Genomic DNA, 22,500 nt, shown 5'->3' on the forward strand with positions numbered 1-22,500 from the left:
AGAACAACTGATCCTCTCAAGACAAGAGCGACCAAACATTTCTCAGACATCAGGCTGAAGGACTTCAAAAACCCACTACCTAGACATGCTCCGGTCTACAGGAACTATGAAAGTGTTGTTTTTCATGTTACCGAGAGACTCAAATCAAGCCCATTGCAATGCAATCTGAATGCAAAGCTAGACAAAAAAGAACTTGAATCGCAGATTCGACGTAAAGCTTATTGAAGGCCCGAACCCAGTCGGACATACTACATAGATTCATAGATTAGTACTAGGCTAACTGCCCTTGCAAGCCATTTTAAGCCTAGCCAATTATCCCCTGTGAGATTCAAACCCTGTACCTTATGTTTGTAAGGCAAACACCTTAACCATTAGGCCACCTTCCCAACTCCTGTTAACTCATATTAGCATATTCAAGTTAAAGAAACTGGAACATATCAACTTTTTTTATAGCTATGTGTATAATTTTCATTTTTTTCATCTTTAGTACTAGATGTATAATTGGTTATTTTTATATGAAGTTTAAGTTAGATTTTTGGATTATTGCTTTTACTTCCTTTGCATTTCTTTTATTTATAGTTGATAGCTAACAATTAATTTAATGTCAGGTTGAATTGTTCATATTATGATATGTCTGATCAACAGTATGAACTACCATGTTACTACATGATATCTTAATGAGATCTGAGGAAGCCCCCCCAATACAGAAATGGACGAAAGCAATTTGAAATAATAATTCTATGGTGAGCACAAGCTTAGATACATACGCGTGCGAGTGTGTGCGCACACACACACACACACACACACACACACACACACACACACACACACACACACACACACAGGTTCACACTTGTTTTCTTAATACTAGTCCTGGGAGCATTTTGCTCTCCTGGCTCTTTGAGACTTCTTAGACTCTCGCACAGTTGCTAAATTCTATTTGCGTGTTTGCCTTCACAGCAGACTTATGCTTCTGATTTCTGTTAACCATCAGTTTCCTCCCTTCTCCCATCATATCATTTTGCAAAAAGTATAGTCTCATTGCCATTTGTTTCAAATGCAGGACCTGCATTGTTATTTCACATTATACCTAGCACACTGATGAACAGCCAGATGTACAGTGACTTTGTACTTTCTTAGATAAGAAGCTAATAGCACCAATCACAATAAAGATACAAACTGTAAACGTATCACTGTTCTAATCACTGTCATTGAATGGGATCTTTTTAAGTGCTCTTGGAGTAAAGCCATCTTTGTAATTTACATGGCTGTTTATATAGAAATAGCACAACTAGGAATATAGTAGATTTTTTCACCCAGAATTAAACTTGTTTGAGGGCTGCTTGAGGCCTGAAGGTCACTTGTTTGAGATCCTAGTTTAAGGCGTCTATTCCAGCTTGTACTTTGACCAGAATGGAGTTGCAATCCTCCAAGTGAAAGATAACATCATCCCAGTGGGCAGCTGCATAGGCATACATAGCTTTAAAATTCAATCTTTGAGTCAATGCAAGGGCAGCATATAACCAAAAAGGGAGCATGGCATACTGGAATAATCCCTCCGATGTTGTAATCAATGATTTTTGCTTTATCTTCAGTTGCTAGAGGCTAGAGATGTAGCTGGCTTTAGTATTGCATGGGGTACTCTCTGTAGTGGTGCCCCCACCTCCCTAGCTCTTCATTTGAAGAGCAAGGAAAAAATAAAGGTCCACGCATTGTACTGACACACCAAGTGGGTGGCAAGATTCACCTTCCTGCCATCTACCAATCTTCAATGGAAGAGCGAAAAAATAAAAAAAAATAAAATAAAAAAATTGCACTCTTTGTACTAACACACCAACCAAGTAGGACCTCTTTTTCCTGCCCCAGCTCTTTAATGAAAAAAAAATAAAGGTCTTGAAATGCAGGGGCCAATCAGGTCCCATTTCTGCACCCTGCCCCAACCCTCCTTCTTCAGAATTAGTGAAAAAAAAGAAAAAAAATATTTTCTTTTCTTTTAAACTGCAGCAAACTTAGCAAGCAGATGATACAGTTTATAGCCCAATGTAGAGCTAGTTGAAAATGTTATTTTACTTTTAAACTGTAGCAAACTGTTGCAACAATTTAGACCACATATGAAGCACTTCAATGCTTGGGTTTGACTGCAAATGTAATACCAACTTTTAAAAGCTGGTAAGCACTAAAATGCATTTGGTTTGCTAGATGGATTAGATAGCTGATCTGATCATGTCCCCTCGCACTTTGTGCCCTTCCATCATTTCTATAAGTTCACGAAGTCTTGGCAAGGGGAATTATCACATTTTTAGATGGCATTCAGCTGTCTAAAACTGTTACATAACCTGATGGCTGCATCAGCTTTAGGGACTAATAATACAAGGTTGCCCAACTCAGTGTTTGACTCTTGAGTTACTCTTATCGTAGTCGTCTCGTACACCTCCTCTTCAACTCCATTTCCTCATGGCTCTTGTAGCTTCTAAGGTTCTAACTTAACCTTTACTCATAGACTGATCTGAATACAGAGTTGAATCAGGTTTGTTCTACCAGGTAGCTCTGAAAACTCTTTCTTGTTATTTAACAGAAATGCTTGTATTGCTTATTTCTGCGGCTTAGATAGTGTATCATCTTCCTGAATTGCAGGCGTTGAGCTCAGTTTTGTTTCTTCACTACAATTACTAGAGTCTGCTGCAGAACTTGCTACAAAGGCTTTCACTTCCTTCCTTCCCTGGCCTCAGAACATTGATAAGGTATTTATGTTCTGTTTTGCTCTTATTTATTTATTTTATTTATTTATTTATTTTACATTTGTTGACCGGGCTAGTCCAGCTGGATATATGTCCATTTTCAAAACGTCAATATGTCAAAGACACTATTAATTATAAAGTCACACACACAAATGTCACACAAAAATGCAAGTGTATAATAGCGATGGATATTCATACAAAATATGTACAAGGACACTCTTATTCTGTAAAGTCTCACCAGAAGTCCTAGTGTAAGATGGCTATGGATAATAATTCAAAGTATGTACAGGACATTAGTCCGCTGTATAGTCACATTAACTTTATTATCAATAGAGAAGACACAAGATTATACTCATAAGAAGATAGGTGTCTAGGGAAGGGTTTGGTAGTTGGTCTGGGTTGACACAGGGGCATAACCAGTGTTATTTTACTTACCAGTCATCAGTGTAATTCATTTATCAGTCACCCTACTCTACCTACCTCATTTAATTTTTCTATTATTTCAAATGGGCCCTGCCATTTAGTCAAAATGTGCTATCTGCTGGGAGAACTGGAACTAACACCTAGTCTCCATCTTTAAATTTGGTATTCCCTACATTTTATTGTTCCCCCACCCCTTGATTGTAAAGTTTAGACTTATCCACATGTTCCTGTACTACGGCATCATCACTTTCTTGTAAATAGATAAAGCGTTCTATGACATTTGAAATGGTGACATCTCCTTCTCTGGCAATATCAAAATGTCCACAAGGGTGTCTGCCATATAAATGCTCAACAAAGCTGAATACTGTCTAGGACTATGGTAATTCTCCAATGGCAGACAGCAGGTATGATATTTACTCTCCCCAACTTTTCATCTTCCAGAATAACTTTTTTTCATCATGAACTTCAATGTTTGACTAAACACTCCTCTAAGCCATCATTCAGGGGATGGTACACTTGACTTTTAAATACTTTTTTGCTGCAGATCAACTGGAACGTATTAGCATAAGCAGATAAATCTAATTCCACTGTATCATTTGTGCATATATTTCATATTGTGCATGGATCTTATTTTGTTTCTCTACCCTTTCTGCACAATACTTGTTTTTAAGAAAGTTCTAAAAAAATGCCAATCCACTACATATTTGTGTTCATTTCCATATCATGTGTTCACTACCATCATATGACATCTACTATGTAATGTGACATGTGATACATAATTAAAAACGATGGTATCTAAGGATTAATTTAATGTCAGTTTGAATTCTTCATATCATGATGTGTTTGATTAGCAGTACGAACTAACACATCGGTACATGTTAGCATAGTGACATCTGAGGAAGCCCTTTATTTTATTAACAAGAAACTAGTGAAAGTCCTTTAAAATAATAATTCTTTCATGAGCACAAGTTGAGGGACAGGAACTTGCATTACATAACTACCAGTATGAATTAGTTGGACTTTCACCCTTTTTTATATAAATATATTCGTATTTGTACATGTGGCATGTGTGTGTGTGTGTGTGTGTGTGTGTGTGTGTGTGTGTGTGTGTGTGTGTGTGTGTGTGTGTGTGTGTGTGTGTGTGTGTATGTATGTTTGTTTATATATATATATATATATATATATATATATATATATATATATATATATATATATATATATATATATATATGTATGTATGTATATTATATATATATATATATATATATATATATATATATATATATATATTATATATTTTTGGTTTGGCATGACTTTGTCCTTATGTTTGGTGCATCTCTGACCCTTCCTTTCTCCTCTACTATGTTTTCTAAGCCTGTGAATTTTCATAAGTTCATAGGTTCATAGCAGATTACTAGGCTAACTGAATAAGAGGCCTTATACGTCTAGCCAATATAACCCAAGTTTACCAAATATATGGCACCTAGGGGCAAGAGGATGGCATGGATTTGTGTCTATGCCTTGGGTATGTTACAGATTGCCCCTATCCATATGGGGCATAGGGTCTGCCCCAGGTATGAATTTGTGAATCTTCATCCATTGATCCAAACTGCATTTGAAAAGGACCAGGAAAGGGCTCTGCTTAACGTGAATAAGAAGCCTCTTCCAAAGAAAGGACAATCTAAGAGACACATATCTGTCTCTCCAGCATGCTTTGTTTGAGTCACTGACTAAGTTTAGACCCCTAAATCTGGTGACGCTCATGCTGTTTGATTTGCAGATGTGTAGGACCTCTATCACGGCTGGATTTGTGAGTGAATTGGACATTAGGCATAGGTCACCCCTCTATAGTCAGTAGGGAAAGAATAAAGGGATAGGACTTTTAGTCTGTCCGCACAGGACATGTTGTTTATATCCCATATGTTCTTTATGAGGAGCCTCTGAGGTCGCTCCAACTGCTGTGAGTGCCTGTCGAGTATATGCAAATGGCACATTATACTCAATTATTGGTCTAATGAGGACTGAGTACAGCAGGATGATAATGTCCTTGAATTTGGATGCCATACCTTACTTATAATTTATGCCACATAGAAGGACTTCCTCACAACTATCGGTACATGGCAGTCAAAGTTCAGGCTACTGTCTATCTGTGTACCTAAATCTCTCACCTCTGAGTCTACTCTTAGGTTTTGCTATTGACGTTATAATTTGCAGGTGTATTTAACTTCCCAAATGGTATGATAATGCATTTTTTCACATTTACTTTTAGGTCATGTTCCAGCACCAATCATTTGTCTGATCTAGACCCACTAGAAGGATATCTGCATCACTGGGGGATTCACTGATTGCCTCCAACTTGCAGTCATTGGCAAACTTTGTCATCCAGAGGCCTTCCACATTAGAGAGGTATATTCTGAACATGAATGTTCTGAGCACTGAGCCCTGTGGCACACCACTAGTAACTGTTCTCTTTCTGTATCTAGATTCACCCACTTTACCTACATGTGTCCTATCCATGAGCCAGCTGCCTATCCATCTGGTGACATAGAGATTTATGCCCAGTTTTGTGAGTTTATTTATACTACCCAGGTGGGGAATTGTGTAAAATGCCTTGACCAGGTCAAGGTACGCGGTATATACTGTTTTACCATCATCTATGACTTTAGTGACTTTCTGAAAGAAATTAACCAGATTTAGTAGTCATGCTCTGCTGCTGACAAAGCTGAATTGAGTCGGGTGTAGTGACTGGAAGTTTCCTATGCCATTATTTATCAGGCCCATGATTATTCTTTCTATAGCCTCGCATATAAGACTAGTCAAACTTATGGGTCGGTAATTTCCCAGGTCAGTAAATGGTTCCCCTTTATACAGAGGGATGATTGTTGTTGTCTGCCATGCTATTCGGACAAAGTCAGTCCAGAGGCTGTGGTTAAATAGAGATCCTAATGGGCCTGATCACACACACACAGACACACAGACACACACACACACACACACACACACACACACACACACACACACACACACACACACACATACACACACACACACACACACACACACACACACACACACACATACACACACACACACACACACACACACACACACACACATATATATATATATATATATATATATATAAATATATATATATATACATATATATATATATATATATATATATATATATATATACATATATATATATATGTATACACACACACGCACACACACACACAGACACACACATATACACATGTGTGTGTATATATATATATATATATATATATATATATATATATATATATATATATATAAAAATATATGTACGCATACATATATATATATATATATATATATATATATATAGAGAGAGAGAGAGAGAGCGAGAGAGAGAGAGAGAGATAGATGGAGAGTGGTAGATATAAAGTAGCCTTTGTGTGGGCTACATAGCTCCTTACATCAAGGTGTATAGGGAGGTAAAGCACTAACATAAATTAGGAGATCTGCTGTATTTCTTTCAGTTACACTTTATTTTTCTTTGTGGTGGGATTCATAATTGCTGTTTTTTTACTTCTGATACAGAGCCAGATTAATTTCCATTTACTTGGTAATATTCAACAATAAAGGAAGTAGAGACATAACAATAAATAAATGTTATCACGACATACATGACACAGCAGAATTCATACTTTGTGTGAGCCTTACTAACTTCCTTTGCTATCAGATATTCATTCTGATATGAGTTTCTATACAAAGATGTCAAATCTGTCATTGTCAGTGTGATACATGTTCATTGGCACATGCCAGAATATTGGTCTATGAAGATATTTAGAAGTCTAGGCATACATTTCCATGAAGTTTTTTCAGTTGGCTAAACTTGAAATTGCCTGAGTTTGAACACAGATACAGACTGAGGAAATAGGCGATGCTAAAACATGATGGCACCTACAACATAGACGACTCCTACAACATTGAGTAAATTCAGACTAGTGCCTTGCTCAGTGAGTAATGGAGCTATGCCTTCCTACGGACTATGTCACAGTCTCCCTACACACCACCCCTTATTTTGCCTCACCACTGCCTTGGTTGTATGAGGCCATCACACTAATTTGAACTCCAGCGTTGATTCTGAATTTTATTTGATCGACTCTGGTAATTCCTACTCCTTATTCTGTGTATTTCGCACTGGGTGCCTGCACACTAGACACATTATTTTATAGTTGCTCATGATGAGATACATTTTCTCTACCATGATACACAGCTTCAGTCCTTTAAAAGGATCCTATCATAATTTAGAGTTTTCGTTTGTTTTAAGGAGTCTGACTTTAAAATGTAGTATCTGCAGTAGACTGAGAAGCAATCTATTCATAGTATAAAGACCAAGTATGAATCCCACTGAAGGAAGGTGCATATTTCAAAAGCATATTGTGCAAAGCATTAGTGGATTACATAAATCACCAAGGCATACATGTCAAGAAAATTACGCTCCAATGTAAATGACCACTAGTCAGGCATAGGAGATATAAACATATATATATATATATATATATATATATATATATATATATATATATAAATATGTATATGTATATACACACACATAGAGAGATATAAAACAACATGTATTGAAAAGGTAAAAAATATTAGAAGTTTGGTAGCAAATTAAAAAGAAATGAATGCATCCACAAAGCTACAGGTAGAAACCTTTCCTTTCAACACCCCAGTTTACAGATGATGAGCATTTATGAGCCAATGTAATTATTTTATTTATCCAAACTTGAACAATAAATATGTATGCGCTGACATATATAACTTTAATATTAACTTTGTGGTATATCTAACAAGCTGCACAAAATGCAAAATGTTCAGCACAGGAAGAACAACTGATCCTCTCAAGGCAAGAGCGACCAAACATTTCTCAGACATCAGGCTAAAGGACTTCAAAAACCCACTACCTAGACATGCTCCGGTCTACAGGAACTATGAAAGTGTTGTTTTTCATGTTACCGAGAGACTCAAATCAAGCCCATTGCAATGCAATCTGAATGCAAAGCTAGACAAAAAAGAACTTGAATCGCAGATTCGACATAAAGCTTATTGAAAGCCCGAACCCAGTCGGACATACTACATATTAGCATATTCAAGTTAAAGAAACTGGAACATATCAACTTTTTTTATAGCTATGTGTATAATTTTCATTTTTTTTCATCTTTAGTACTAGATGTATAATTGGGTATTTTTATATGAAGTTAAAGTTAGATTTTTGGATTATTGCTTTTACTTCCTTTGCATCTCTTTTATTTATAGTTGATAGCTAACAATTAATTTAATGTCAGATTGAATTGTTCATATTATGATATGTCTGATCAACAGTATGAACTACCATGTTACTACATGATATCTTAATGAGATCTGAGGAAGCCCCCCCAATACAGAAATGGCCGAAAGCAATTTGAAATAATAATTCTATGGTGAGCACAAGCTTAGATACATATGCGTGCGAGTGTGTGCGCACACACACACACACACACACACACACACACACACACACACACACACACACACACACACACACACACACAGGTTCACACTTGTTTTCTTAATACTAGTCCTGGGAGCATTTTGCTCTCCTGGCTCTTTGAGACTTCTTAGACTCTCGCACAGTTGCTAAATTCTATTTGCGTGTTTGCCTTCACAGCAGACTTATGCTTCTGATTTCTGTTAACCATCAGTTTCCTCCCTTCTCCCATCATATCATTTTGCAAAAAGTATAGTCTCATTGCCATTTGTTTCAAATGCAGGACCTGCATTGTTATTTCACATTATACCTAGCACACTGATGAACAGCCAGATGTACAGTGACTTTGTACTTTCTTAGATAAGAAGCTAATAGCACCAATCACAATAAAGATACAAACTGTAAACGTATCACTGTTCTAATCACTGTCATTGAATGGGATCTTTTTAAGTGCTCTTGGAGTAAAGCCATCTTTGTAATTTACATGGCTGTTTATATAGAAATAGAGGGTCTATATTAGAACATCGAGGTTTAAATAAAAAATATCGAGCCCTACGGTGCGAAAGTTTAAAATATTGAAACAACAGAAACCTGAAATCTTTCCTAGGGGAAAGATTTTGGTTGTCTGTTTCTGTTGCTTTGGTATTTTCAGTGCTGTGGTGGAAAGTTACGGGTCGGGTTTAGGTAAGTGTGCCATTGTGTGGATGTGAGGGTTAGGGTGTGGGTTAGGTGAGTTCATAGGTTGCCCTTGTGAGCCATTTTAAGCCTAGCCAATTATTCCTTGTGAGGCTCAAACCCTGCACCTTGTGTTTGTAAGACAAACACCTTAACCATTAGGCCACCCTCCCAACCCAATAGTGTGTGATAGTGACGGACCTTAGGGTTAGGGTTTGGGTTAAGGTAAGTAGATAGTTAGTGGTGTGTGTACTAGGATAGTTAGTGGTGTGTGTATAGTTTAGTGTAGGGTTAGTTGTAAGATTTTGGGTGTGTGTGTGTGTGTGTGTGTATGTGTGTGTGTGTGTGTGTGTGTGTGTGTGTGTGTGTGTGTGTGTGTGTGTGTGTGTGTGGATTGCTGTTTGTTTGGTGTGCTTGTGTTGCGTATATGTGTTTTGGAACAGCGATTTCTTTCCATGGGAAAAAAAAATCGCTGTTCTGACAGTTCGAGATTGTAAGCTTTCACTTACATAGGGTCAATTAATCACCATTCGCTTCTTTAAGCGGTTGGTGATCTAATACAGACCCGAAATAGAACAGTATATATTACTTGTACTACTATGTACACCTTAGATCTGACGAAGCTCTTACAAGGGTGAAAGCCCTCATCTCTTGTGTTAAACAAGCAATTCCAGCTTGAGCCGTTATTTTCTTATTTTTATTAAGAATGCAAAGTAATCCTTGTCATGGAACTTACATAAGTTGGGACAGCAGCCAGTTTCAGTAATTTGTATGCCTTTATACCTAGAGCAATCATTTGTGTGCAACTAGTTTTCCCTCTGTATTGATTTGTTGATTTGTTCTTCCTTAAGAAAAGCTGGCAATAGCCTTAACGCTGGAAAACTACATTTCCTCGGTACTAGGTTAGGTCTTCTATATATGTGTGTGTGTGTGTGTGTGTGTGTGTGTGTGTGTGTGTGTGTGTGTGTGTGTGTATATATATATATATATATATATATATATATATATATATATATATATATATATATATATATATATATACAAACACAGATTTCTTGTACTAAGAGGTTGAGAGGTATTTATGGCATATCTGTGCTTTAATCTATATCATTAACCAGGCCACATGTTTTACATAGGCATAGAATCAGCTTTCTGGCTTTGATCTCTACCACAAATGGATTGGTAATGCCAAATTCACCTTTGGTTTAGCACTGCTGTCTTCCATGCACAGGGGAAACATGTAAATATCCAAACATATTCTTGTTTGACACACACACACATATACATATACATATACATACATGCACATATAGATAGATAGATATCAATTTATATAGATATGTATATATACACGGACAGTACAATAACAAAGGTTAGTGGAACTAATCAATCACCTGCCATATTAGAGAAAACTACTGCTGCATATGATAACTTGTCAAATACTGAAAATTGTGAGTGGCATGTCTGCTGGATGATGAATGCCGCACCATCCATTACCATTTAACGTTATGGAAGCATACTGAAGTAGCAGCAAGTCCATCAAGGTGACGCAGCTTAATGTTCTGCTATCTCATTTGTACCTATCAGAAGTTATTTCCTGTACAGACCCGTTATGGGCCCTTTCTTCCTTGACTCTAAATTTTATGTAACCTGATTATCTACCAATGCTGCCATACAATTAGTGGCACAACTGGTGACTTCTTTTCAGCTCAAGACATTCTGTGTCCCCCATTTATCCCAAGTTGTTTCTTCAGGGGGGATTTATCCTACTGGTGCACTTTCTTCAAGAAATAAAGGGAGTGAAGGAGACAATAACATATCAATCATCTAAAGGCTGGATAAAGATTTTCTTTATGCCCTTTAGCTGCACACAGTAGTAGTAACAATAGCAATGACATACGTTAACTAGCAAGTCCATTGGGCATACAGTTCCTTTTCATAGGCAGTAATGTTTAGTTAGCTGATATGTTCAGAGTCATACAGTAGGCAAGTAGTGGCTGTGAGAATCAAACACAGGGCTGCTCCAGTCATAGTGTCGGCAACTGGAGGCAGTGGAAATGAAATACAGGGCTACTGGTGAGTGCACATTTAGCAGAACATAATTTTAAACCTAAAACTATTATAACTGAAATGGTATTGCAATGTCCACATTTTTAGCTTATATTTGTGGTCTGTTCTTCCTAAAATCTGTGGTTTTCTGGAACTGAATTCACTAAATAATGATAGACATTTTAGTTTCAGACTTCAAATCTTTCAGAAAAGGTATGTTAAAACAAACGCTGTTACTGTAGCAACTTTCTAAGTTTATAAGAGTAATATTTAAACCATGTCCCTATTTTTGGGCCTTTGTCCCCCTTGTTTTGTTGGGCTTTGTCCAGATTTCTTGTACTAAGAGGTTGAGAGGTATTTATGGCATATCTGTGCTTTAATCTATATCATTAACCAGGCCACATGTTTTACATAGGCATAGAATCAGCTTTCTGGCTTTGATCTCTACCACAAATGGATTGGTAATGCCAAATTCACCTTTGGTTTAGCACTGCTGTCTTCCATGCACAGGGGAAACATGTAAATATCCAAACATATTCTTGTTTGACATGTCTCTGGGATATTCATATGTAAAATATGTGGGCTAAAAACTACTGTGAGAATGTAATGCTAGGCTTCTTAAGATCCTCACAGATCAATAGTCTAGTAAGTACCTATGAATCTATGAACTTATGAACAATACATGTAGACTTTTTGAATCCCTGCTTCTATATTTAGATGCAAATGTTATGATTATATCCAACAAATGCTGTAACCACAATAGAGATCAACTAGTTCTATCTTGTCACAAGTGAAAATAAACAATATACAATACCACTGCGTAGTCTAACAAATTAATAAATAATCATACCATCAGTTTTAAGATAAAAATACTTAGTTAAGTACCATAAAAGAAATGGAGAAATGGGTCCAGAGGGTACTCATAGCAGTATGGAGAGAAAGACATACCACCAGATGACTGGTGAATAAACATTCTAGTGCAAGTCTACAAAAACAGAGGGGTCATTCCCAACTGTGGGCAGTACAGAGGTATCAAACTCCTGTCACACTGCATGAAAATTCTGTAGTCGGTAGCTAATAAACAAATATGCAGATTGGTAGAAAGTATGGAGGGAGATGAGCAGTTTGGATTCAGGTCAGGATACAGCACAACCTGACCTTAGGTTTACATTTAGGCAGATAGCTGACAAGAAGCTAGAGATGAAGAAAGAGTCAAACTGGGCATTCCTAGACTTGGAGAAAGGATATGACAAGGTCCCAAGAAAGCTAATTAGGGCAGTCCTGTGATGGAATGAGGCCCTAGAAACATTGGTAGAATTAATGTAGACCCAGTGCAAGGACCAAATAACACCAGTAAACACAGTGCTCGGATTCATGGAGAGATTCCCAGTCGTAGTTGCTGTGTACCAGAGTTCAGCTCTGAGCCCACTGCTGTTCATACTGGTGATGGACTACATTAATAAAAAGGTCACAAAGGAGTCAGATCACAAAACTGCTGTATGTAGACAACGTGGCATTACAGGCAGACTCTGAACAAGAATGTCAGCGAATGATAGGAGAATGGAATGCAAAGGTGAAGGATCATTTGATGAAACTGATTACAGTTAGGACAGTTGTAATGGCAGCAAGTGGGGGAAATCAGAAGACAGTCAGAGCTGAGATAGAAGGGGAAATGGGAACATTCTAACAGTTTCAAGCATCTGTGAGGAATGGCTGTGCAAAATGAAATAAGAATGAGGAGGTTAAAGCTAAAATCAGTGGGTCTGCAGCCAAATAGCACAGAGTGTCAGGGGTAGTGTGTGGCAGAAACATGCCAAAGAAGCTGAAAAGTAAGGTGTAGAAAACAGTGGTGTGATCAGAACTGTATGGTACAGAAACCTGGGCAATGAAGGCAGAGCAGCTGAGGAAGCTAGAGCTAATGGAGATGAAGCACTTGAGGTGAGTGGTAGGATGCACACTATGGGACTGACAAAGAAATGAGGACATCAGAACAGAAGTCCAGGTACCTCTAATTGCAGAGAAGGTCAACGAGAACAGATTACAGTGGTTCAGGGACAACTGCAGGGAAAGAAGAAGGCAAGAGGAAGCAAGGACATCCACCAAAGAGCTGGATGGATTGTACGAGAAAAGACCTGTGAAAGCCAGGCATAGCTGTTGAAGGAAGATGAGTGACACTGAATCAAGAAAGAGGTGGGACACTCGATGTGATACCCAACCTCATGCAGAAAATGGCATAAATGAAGATAATGATGACTTAAAGCTATGATATATCATGCTAAAGTTGTTATTTTATTAATTTCTACTCCTGACCTTATTGTACCACTTGACTCATTGGTAATCATGTAGAACTGTCATTCTTAACCCTACTACCACATTTGTTTCTAGAAAATAGATGTGATCTAGTGGCAATGACATCATAGGAAGGAACTATTGAAGTTCTCTGACTGGGAATTGAACCCAGGCTGTAGTGGTGAGAGTATCAAATCCTAACCACTAGACTACCAGAGATCCCCCCCCCTTATAATATTATACCCTTAAGAGACTTCTACCAAAACCTATTTATTTTATTTAACTATATGTTTGAGCTAAATCCTTAAACATCATCTCCAGCATTCTGGCAATCTGATAGTTGGTGAAGAACATTAAGGCTGTAAGTATTTAATAAGTCACTTCCTGTGGTACAGGGTTTGAGTCCCTCAAACTTCATTTGCATACAGTGTTACCTGAGCACATCACTTAACCAGGCAGTGCTTTGTAGCAATTGGGAATTTGGGCTAGGATCAATAATTGTCTGCTGGAGTGCATGCCTATTAATTACCCATTAACCTCTCCCTACCAGATATGGGCATATTTCAGCCTTATTATTACTTTATAAAGAGAGTGATAAGCTATAGATTTGACTTGGGCTCCAGAACATTTAGCTTATTAAGAAGCCTGATATGGAGTTTGGCTGTTTAGCCTGACAGCATTACTAAAGATCTATCTACCTGCATTCCTGAGCTTCTGAGCTGCAGCATTCCATTTGTATTCAGGTGAAAGGGGTATTTACCTATCTCCCATGACACCTTAATAAAGGATGTTCTGTAAATGACTTTGTACATATTTTTGTGTTTGGTCACAACCCTTTATAGCTGGATCCTCTTTTCATATGCTGTGGTACTTTTGCTCACTTTGTGAAGCTAACAAAACTACAGTACAAACTGCAGTCAGTCTAGGGGGAAATACATTTATGCCCCACTCCCATACCCCATCATATAGATGTTCATGAACTTGGAAATGTTAACTGTTTATTCAGTCTTCATTCAGATAAGTATGTAATGAAGAGTGCGTAAAAAAAGGAATGTAAGCAATGTCTAAATGTCTGAAATAAAGATTAAACTGTGTTAGCAGAAACATTTTTAAAAGTAATGCAAATCACTTTAGAAATAAGTGCCTGTGTAATGAGGAACTGTTGGTTTCACAGTGAATCAGCTTCCTGTTGCAAATGGTAAAGCATATATAGAGTTAGTCCATGGTGTAGAGTAAAAAAATAGAAATATATTTATCTCTGATGTGTTATCATAAATGAAGGACCTCCAAGTCCTTTCTGAAACATAAGGCAGTATGAGAGGGAAGAGGTTTCACACCAAACTGATATGAATCAAGTTACCACCTGTGCCTGTACCGGTCTGACCATGAGAAGCACGAGAGTTTCTGAAGTTCCTATTTCTCTAGTTTTTATTATTAATATTAACATGTATCAAAATACAAAAGCTAGCAAAATGCGATACACTTATCAAGGTTTTAAATTTAACTAAATGTAATGCATACCACAAACTATATAAATATTTAGATAAATAGATGAAGGTCCTAGGGATAAGACATTTATAGGTTCATAGGAGGTTACTGGGCTATTGGCCGGAGGGTCCTAGCCATGTTATACCCTTGTTTAATAGATGAAATGATGCATGCTTAAATAATAGTACATATTTCACATAAATATATGCAAGCTTAAAAGTCAGCATACACTAGAGTGACTATGTAAAATTATCCTCACATAAAATGACAGTACTTTAGCATAAAACCATTTTTCTACATTTGTTTTCCCTTTGTAGATCTCAACAAAGCTTTTTTGTTAAAAATCCCAAAGACACAAAAGTCTGGAGAACAGAGCAATTTATGTTATGATCTCCTGGCCATCTGACAGGCCATCTGAATTTGCACTACTGATGCTATTTCAGTCTTGAATTTTTCAGATGTTAGGATTTTAATCATAAAATCCATCTAAGAAGTTTACTGTTTTGTCTTTGCCTCTATATAACCATTTTAAATTACTGTGATCTGCAATTGCTGCAAGCTTTCTACCACACAGGTACTTTTAAAGATTTGGGATAGTCCTTCACTATTTTCAAACCTTCCTCCACCACAGATTCTTCCCTTGGTTAAAGTCTATGATTAAGGTATACTTCCAGAGCGTTATCTGACTTTCAAGAAATCTGGCAGAGTATAATTCACATTTCGGCCTAATACACTCACAGCAGTCTTCAGGATCAATGCTTCCTTCACCTTCTGAAAATGCAGCTCATCAGCTAGTGTGTAGCTAACTGTACCTGCCCTGGTTGTCTCGTAAAATCTAGGAGATGAGTGGTATGATGGCCTGTAGTGATGAACAAGCTTTTCATAAAAGCTTTCCATCTCAAAGAACACCTATAACTGTGATGTTAACAGAAGACACAGAGAACATGTTCATTCATTACCCCTGCTTGTTCCCTGCCTTCAATGGTCTTTTTCGTTCTCTCACTTTTTCTCTCTCTCTTACCCTTCTTCATTTTGTATAGACCTCTTCTTTCTTTTACCTTTCTGCAGTACACCTAATCACTGGTTTATATCTCCTTGTAGCCACAATGGCTTTCCTCTTGTTGCCTCTTTTTCAAATCTTTGTCTAGGGCCCTGAGTGCTCCTTTCCTGATTCATTATCATTAATTCATAATTCATTCAGTTTGATTTCGATCTTCATCTTTGAAAATCTCTGCAGATTACCCAGCTTGCAATGCTGCAGAGAACCCCTTCCTCATCTCTCCTTTAATGTTGTTAAAAGCCATACTAACTGCGTTAACCACTAATGGCTCCTTTTCTTCTGATTCTTATTTCCGTCATCATTTTCCACCTGCCGTTCTTCCTTCATTCTTCTCCTCCCTCTGTTTTTCCCATCTACATTTTTAGTTTCTTTTGGTCTCCCTAACCCCCAATGGCCATCAATCCTCTCCCCTAAGAACAAAGTTTAATCATTTGTTCCTTCCAAAGGTGAGAGCCCACTGGCTTATTAATTTCCCTCAGGTGAGAGTCAGGTGCGAAAGTAGTGTGATTATCTGCTGTGAGGATGCAGGTTTTTTGTTTATATTAAAACTAGAGATATAGTTATAAACCTTGCTGTAGACTACATGGTAACAATGAAAAATATTCTTTCTAAAACAAACAGCACTGGGAGCAACCCAGGATTCAGCTGGAAACAGCTAGTATTGTCTATGACGTTTCAGTGTAAGCTTTGGTGCTGGAATGCAATGACTGCAGAAAGTACTGGCATGCAGGTCTACTGAAGAAACAAAAGGCATTAAATAAAACTCCCAGATTTTCAGCTATGTCTAGACATACTAGTCAGAGTTTTCAGTGGAAATGTCATTGCAAATGCCTGGTCCTGAGTCTATGATGAATGTCATGAGCCCTCAATGAGTGCTACCTCAGCCTTTTTAACCTAGTGTTGCTGAACTGAGTGATGGTGAGAAAGCCAGTGATGATAAGTCAGTCAATGACTGTAAATACTGTAAATCCTGGCAACTAATCAGGAAACCATTCAGCTATCCCACCTCTACACAGCTAAATCTAATTATGTGCATATATTAATATAATTATGAGCTGCAGTAAAGTATTAATCTGCATGGGCATTTCAAGCCTTGCTATGGGTAAAGAGGTTAGGTGAATTCCAAAAAAATACAGTAATGTGATAGATTTGTGTCATGGAGTATAGCAAGCCATATTGCTGGTAAGAGGTTCTAGAGAATGCTAGATTTTCAGCTGCATGTGTTGGCTGCTTCAGCATCATTTGCTTTAAGAGAATGTGAGACTGTGTCAGGACTGTGCGAGGATGAGGTCACAGCAAGACTAGGAAACAAAGAACTGATCAGCAGGGCATTGGTGATGTGAGAAGGTGTCAAGACTGTGGGAGGATGAGGTCCCAGTAAGACTGGGAGATGAACAGCTGAGAAGCTGGGCATTGGTGGGATTTCAAAGAAAGAGCTGGGATGTGAGGAGTTACATAAACTTTCAAACTTATTCATCTGATAATAATAATTTTGGGGTGCTCCGTTACAGGAGAAGCTGATGGATGATCTAAATTTTCGTAAGGGAGGATCTAAAAGTACAAGCATGCTTGCATTTTTTGTAAAGAAACTCCTTTGGGAGGAAATACAATTTGGATGGGGGGGGTGAATGATAACAATTCCAAAGGTGATAAAGGTACTGCAAAGTATGATAACGCATAAGACTGACAAGGAAGGGGGAAGTGTAAAACAAAAAAAATTAGAGTAATACTGCATATGAGGCTGCATATAAGAAACTTAATTACCAACATTTTTTCCGCACTTTAGAAGTGCTGAGGCAGAAGTGAAAACCTAGTAAATAGATTTTATTCACATTTAGTCACAGTAAGAAATGTTTAGGAGGTTGAAGTCACTGAAGTTTGTCTCAGTTATATGGGATCAATGCAAGAGTGGGATACATAAATGGGATAGAACACCTAGGCAACTTGTTAAAGTCTGGAAACTGGAGGATGGAACATCTTTGAGATGTGGGGAACAAGATGCAGGTGACATACACCTTGGGATTGTCCCCAAGTTGAGTTATGGAAGTGTGATATGACAGAGTAGGAGACCACAAGTAGAAAACAAGTGGGCAGGTAAAATTAGTATTTTGTAGGCCTAGGGTAATCTTCCTAGGATGGAAGGAAGTAGAGAAAATGCGAACACATCACTTGGGGGGCTGGGTGGAAAATCTCATAGAGAAAAGTTGGAAAGGCAGTTTCATTAAGAAACTGGGAATGTTGACAAGGATAAATGGGAGAGTATAGAGAACAGTAATTTTGGCCCAAGAAAGCCAAAAATGAAGGAAAAACAGCATAGGAAATGAGTGAAATTAATGGAGATATGTCATATATATAGAAGCAAGATAACAAGAAACACAAAAAGAGGAATTTGAGAATCACTTGTCAAATATGATTAGATATATTTGCTTTACTTACATAATTGTATAATGTTGCTTGATTTCTGATTTTCTACCATGATGTTTTGTATAGATTTGAATGGATACTATTCATGGCTGAACTGTATTGATTGTTCTGGAAAAGTATAAAAATCCAAAATGAAAAAAAAAGGTTATTTTTAGATATAGAGAGCAATGAATGGCCTTAACCAAATCTACTGATAGATTAGTGATAGGATTCCATAAATTATGCAAATAAAACTGCTAGCTTCATATAACCTGTCATTGTGGTTGTCCAGTAGAAAGTTACATGTCTGTACCTTTTCCCACCCAGTTAGCATAGCAGTACCGAGATGTTTGTAAACAGAAGTGGAGAGGGACAGCTATACAATTTATTAAATAAGAGGTGAGGTCAGGCAGCTATGCTAATCTGTATGGATACAAATGGAGCTAAAGCATAGTAACAGATACTACAGAGACCAGAGCATGGAGTGGGAGAAAAGACCCAGATGGATTCTAGACAATACACCAAGCAATTAAGGTTGTTATATACAGGGCAGTAATGGCCTGGTGTCCCACTTTGGATGGCTCTGTACATTATGCTTGCCTAATGGCTTGACCACTCAAGAAGGGTATAGCTTTTCCATGAAGCTGTCCCAAAATGTGTAGTTATAAAATGGGCTTTGTTTAAGCAAATGTTAATATAAATTTTAAAACTGCTGATCTCAGGAGAGCCCCTGTGCTAGCATAGCAGCTTTTCTGCCATTAATCATTCACGGAGCATTCTTGAACCCCTTTCATAATGTAGATCAAAATATGTGCCCCACCTTTCCTTTACATTTTATAAGTAAATGAATATTTCAGAATGATTATTTAATTATTTATTCATTCATTCATCCATTTACCTAGTAACTGGGTTACTCAGGTGTACCCTTTTCAAATGTTACCTGACCTAAAGATAGTTTGACAAAATACTACAATTTGCAAGCTAGTAAGTACATTATAAACCAAAGTGACATTTTATAATCTAATGAAAAAACATAGATGAAACAGTATGAACAGAATAAAATACATGGTATGTTAGCAGTTAAGCTATCACATAAATGCCACTTGAATTACCTAATGAGTAAGTCAACAAATCAGTTAATACGTTCACAGGCTAAGACGCATAAAATGTTAACCTTGTTAAAGTCAGTTCGGTCACAAACAGCTTAACACATTGGTAGCATCTGGATGCTCACAACATAAAATTATCACCTTCTTCAGTTAAATTAAACTTAAACTGGTAAAACAGTTTCAGTAACAGGATACAAATTGACACTAAAATGTAGTAAAAACGAGGAGAAAGTTGATTCCTCCAAGTAGGGCTAATTTAATGAAAACCCTTTCATGTAGATTTAAGCTGGGATCCACTACAAATGAGTGAAGTGAATCTGCCCAATGTATAAATAATCAGGTCATGTTGTAAGGTGATGTATGTTCAGGTCTATTTCACAAGCAGCTACACTATGCAAATAATCAGAGAGACACTAATGCAGGTGAGCAGGCAGCTGCACTGTTTAGAAGATATTAGTGACTGCTAAAGCAAGACATCCCTTGTAACATCCCACATGCTCTTAACTTATGCATATTAAAGGCATACTGCATTGTATATTATAGCAATATTTGCACACTGCATTGACCATTGGTATTTACTGACAAAATGGCAGTTAGTTTATATGATTAGGGTAACGAGCTATTTCCAAACTGCTTTCATCAGTCCATGGTTTGATTCCCACAGCCTGTATTTGCCTGTTGCGCATTTCTGAGTAAGTCATTTAAGCAGACAATTTTCCAGGGATGATTCTGAAAAAGGTTGTTGTGGTTCAGAGCTCTACTCAGGTTAACAAATACAAATACATAAGTGCTTTCATCCTGAACAAATATTTAAAAACAAGTGAGTGCTGAAATTATTCCTGAATAAAGCCTGTAGATTCATGTGAGCATCCTTAAAAACTATACTATGACTGCCTGGCACTTCAAAACTCACAGATTCTTCCCTGCAACTTCAGACTGACCTCACACTAGAAGTGAAATGATCAAAACTGCTTCTTAAGTCTTGTGAAATGACTACAACCAAAACTGTGTAATACAGTGTTTACTCTCTTTATACATTTGGTGTACTTTAATTGTACGTATGGGTCATTTAAAAATGGTCAAATGGTGACCATTGAAATACACTGTTTCATTTAAATGCATTGCCAGTGTAGGGGGAGGGGGCTGTACACCCTTTACTTAAATATACTAACTCCAAGACCACTGTATCTTAGAGATACTTGAATTCAAGACATTACGATATCAGAGTTTAAACAGAAAAAGAAAACCAGGTACAAACTTGCGATTTCTCTTTGACAGCGTCAATCACAAATGACTCACAGTTAAGCCTGGAACTCAAATATTACTCTGGAATACATCATCTATCCTTATCCATCACTAAATATTGCTTGCTTGATTCTAATTCATGTAGAGATATTCCTGTCACAGGGACCAATCCTTTCTATATGCATTGAGTGTCCATACAAATTGCTTATTAATACTATAACCTAAACTGCTCACTGTATTACAAATACAATGTATGCAATATTGTATGATTTCTTGGCTATCACACAAAATTCCAGTTTTTCTTAGTTGTAATAAGGCCATGGCTGAAAATGGTCCATTTCACTCATCTTAAAAAAAATCAAAAATGCAATAAAATATACATACATACTTGCATATATGTAAATACATAAATAAATATAAATTCCATACCAGCATGTATTTTCCCTAACATACGTATTCATTTGCATTCTTGGCAGTATTTCATTTACTAGCTTTTCATACTTGAAATTAAACATTGGCTAGCAACCCGGCAGTGTGAACTTCAGTTCTAGGTGATTGTCACTGTTGAGGTGACACCCTGACCTCATGTTCAAAAATGGGGAAAAAGGGCCTGTGTATGGATTGATGGAAAGACGGCCGTCCAAGTAATGCAGATTTGTAGCTGCGCTGTAATATGTAGGCCATTGCGACAAGAAATATTTAGTTGTAGAAATAAAGCATTATACATGGTATTCCATGCTGACATAATGTAATTCAGAGTAGCATCCAGATGAAAAAAAGAATCACAGAGGAAGTGTTACTCAAGCCAGCAATGCAAAATTTGATTGTTTTAGGTGCACTTGTACAAATCTGCAGTATTGCGAGTTCTTATGTTCCATATACATACCTGCATTCAAAAGTCTATCCAAACTGCTCCACCAGGAAGAGGCAGATAATGGAGAGGAAGAGTACCTCCGGCCTACTGACTGAAGCCTCCAACCTGCAGAAACTACAGTTTAATGGCGTTCACACTCTTCCTCTACCTGGATATTATACAGCAATGAGATCCAGCTTTTGCCTAAGAGATTCTGTGGAAAACAGGTACTGGTATGGAGCTGGGGTGAGAAAAAAAATCAATGCAAACTGGATGTTTATATTCTGCTTTTTGAAAGAGTAGAGTTAATCTTGGTATTTACATTTCTGTTCTTATTTTCTTTAAAGCGACTATATACGGTATTAATGTTTTTGCATGCACTTTGTAGTACCACTTTCAAAGTATCAAACCACAACAGATGTTATATGGAACGCGTTTTGATACAATGTGCAATAAAGGGTACTATGCAAGTTAAAAATTGTGCTACTATATTTTAGAAATGACACTATCCAGTTCTTCAAATTATGCTTCTTATATATTTACTATGAATGGCTTTCATGATTTTCTTGTCATTACTTCAGAATGTCCCATGTCTGGCATACACCCAAGGAAATCGCAAGGCAACTATGAAGAAAAAACAATAT

The 22,500-nt window shown here is 37.2% G+C and overlaps 1 protein-coding gene across 1 annotated transcript in view; it reads right to left on the reverse strand.

Annotated features, from left to right (window-relative positions):
- LYL1 (LYL1 basic helix-loop-helix family member) overlaps nucleotides 1–22,500 on the reverse strand; it is a 366,014-nt gene that overhangs the window by 125,854 nt on the left and 217,660 nt on the right. The window lies entirely within an intron of this gene.

The sequence above is a fragment of the Protopterus annectens genome, chromosome 9.part0, assembly GCF_019279795.1.
Source record: "Protopterus annectens isolate FY-2018-M chromosome 9.part0, PAN1.0, whole genome shotgun sequence".
NCBI classification, from domain to species: domain Eukaryota; kingdom Metazoa; phylum Chordata; order Ceratodontiformes; family Protopteridae; genus Protopterus; species Protopterus annectens.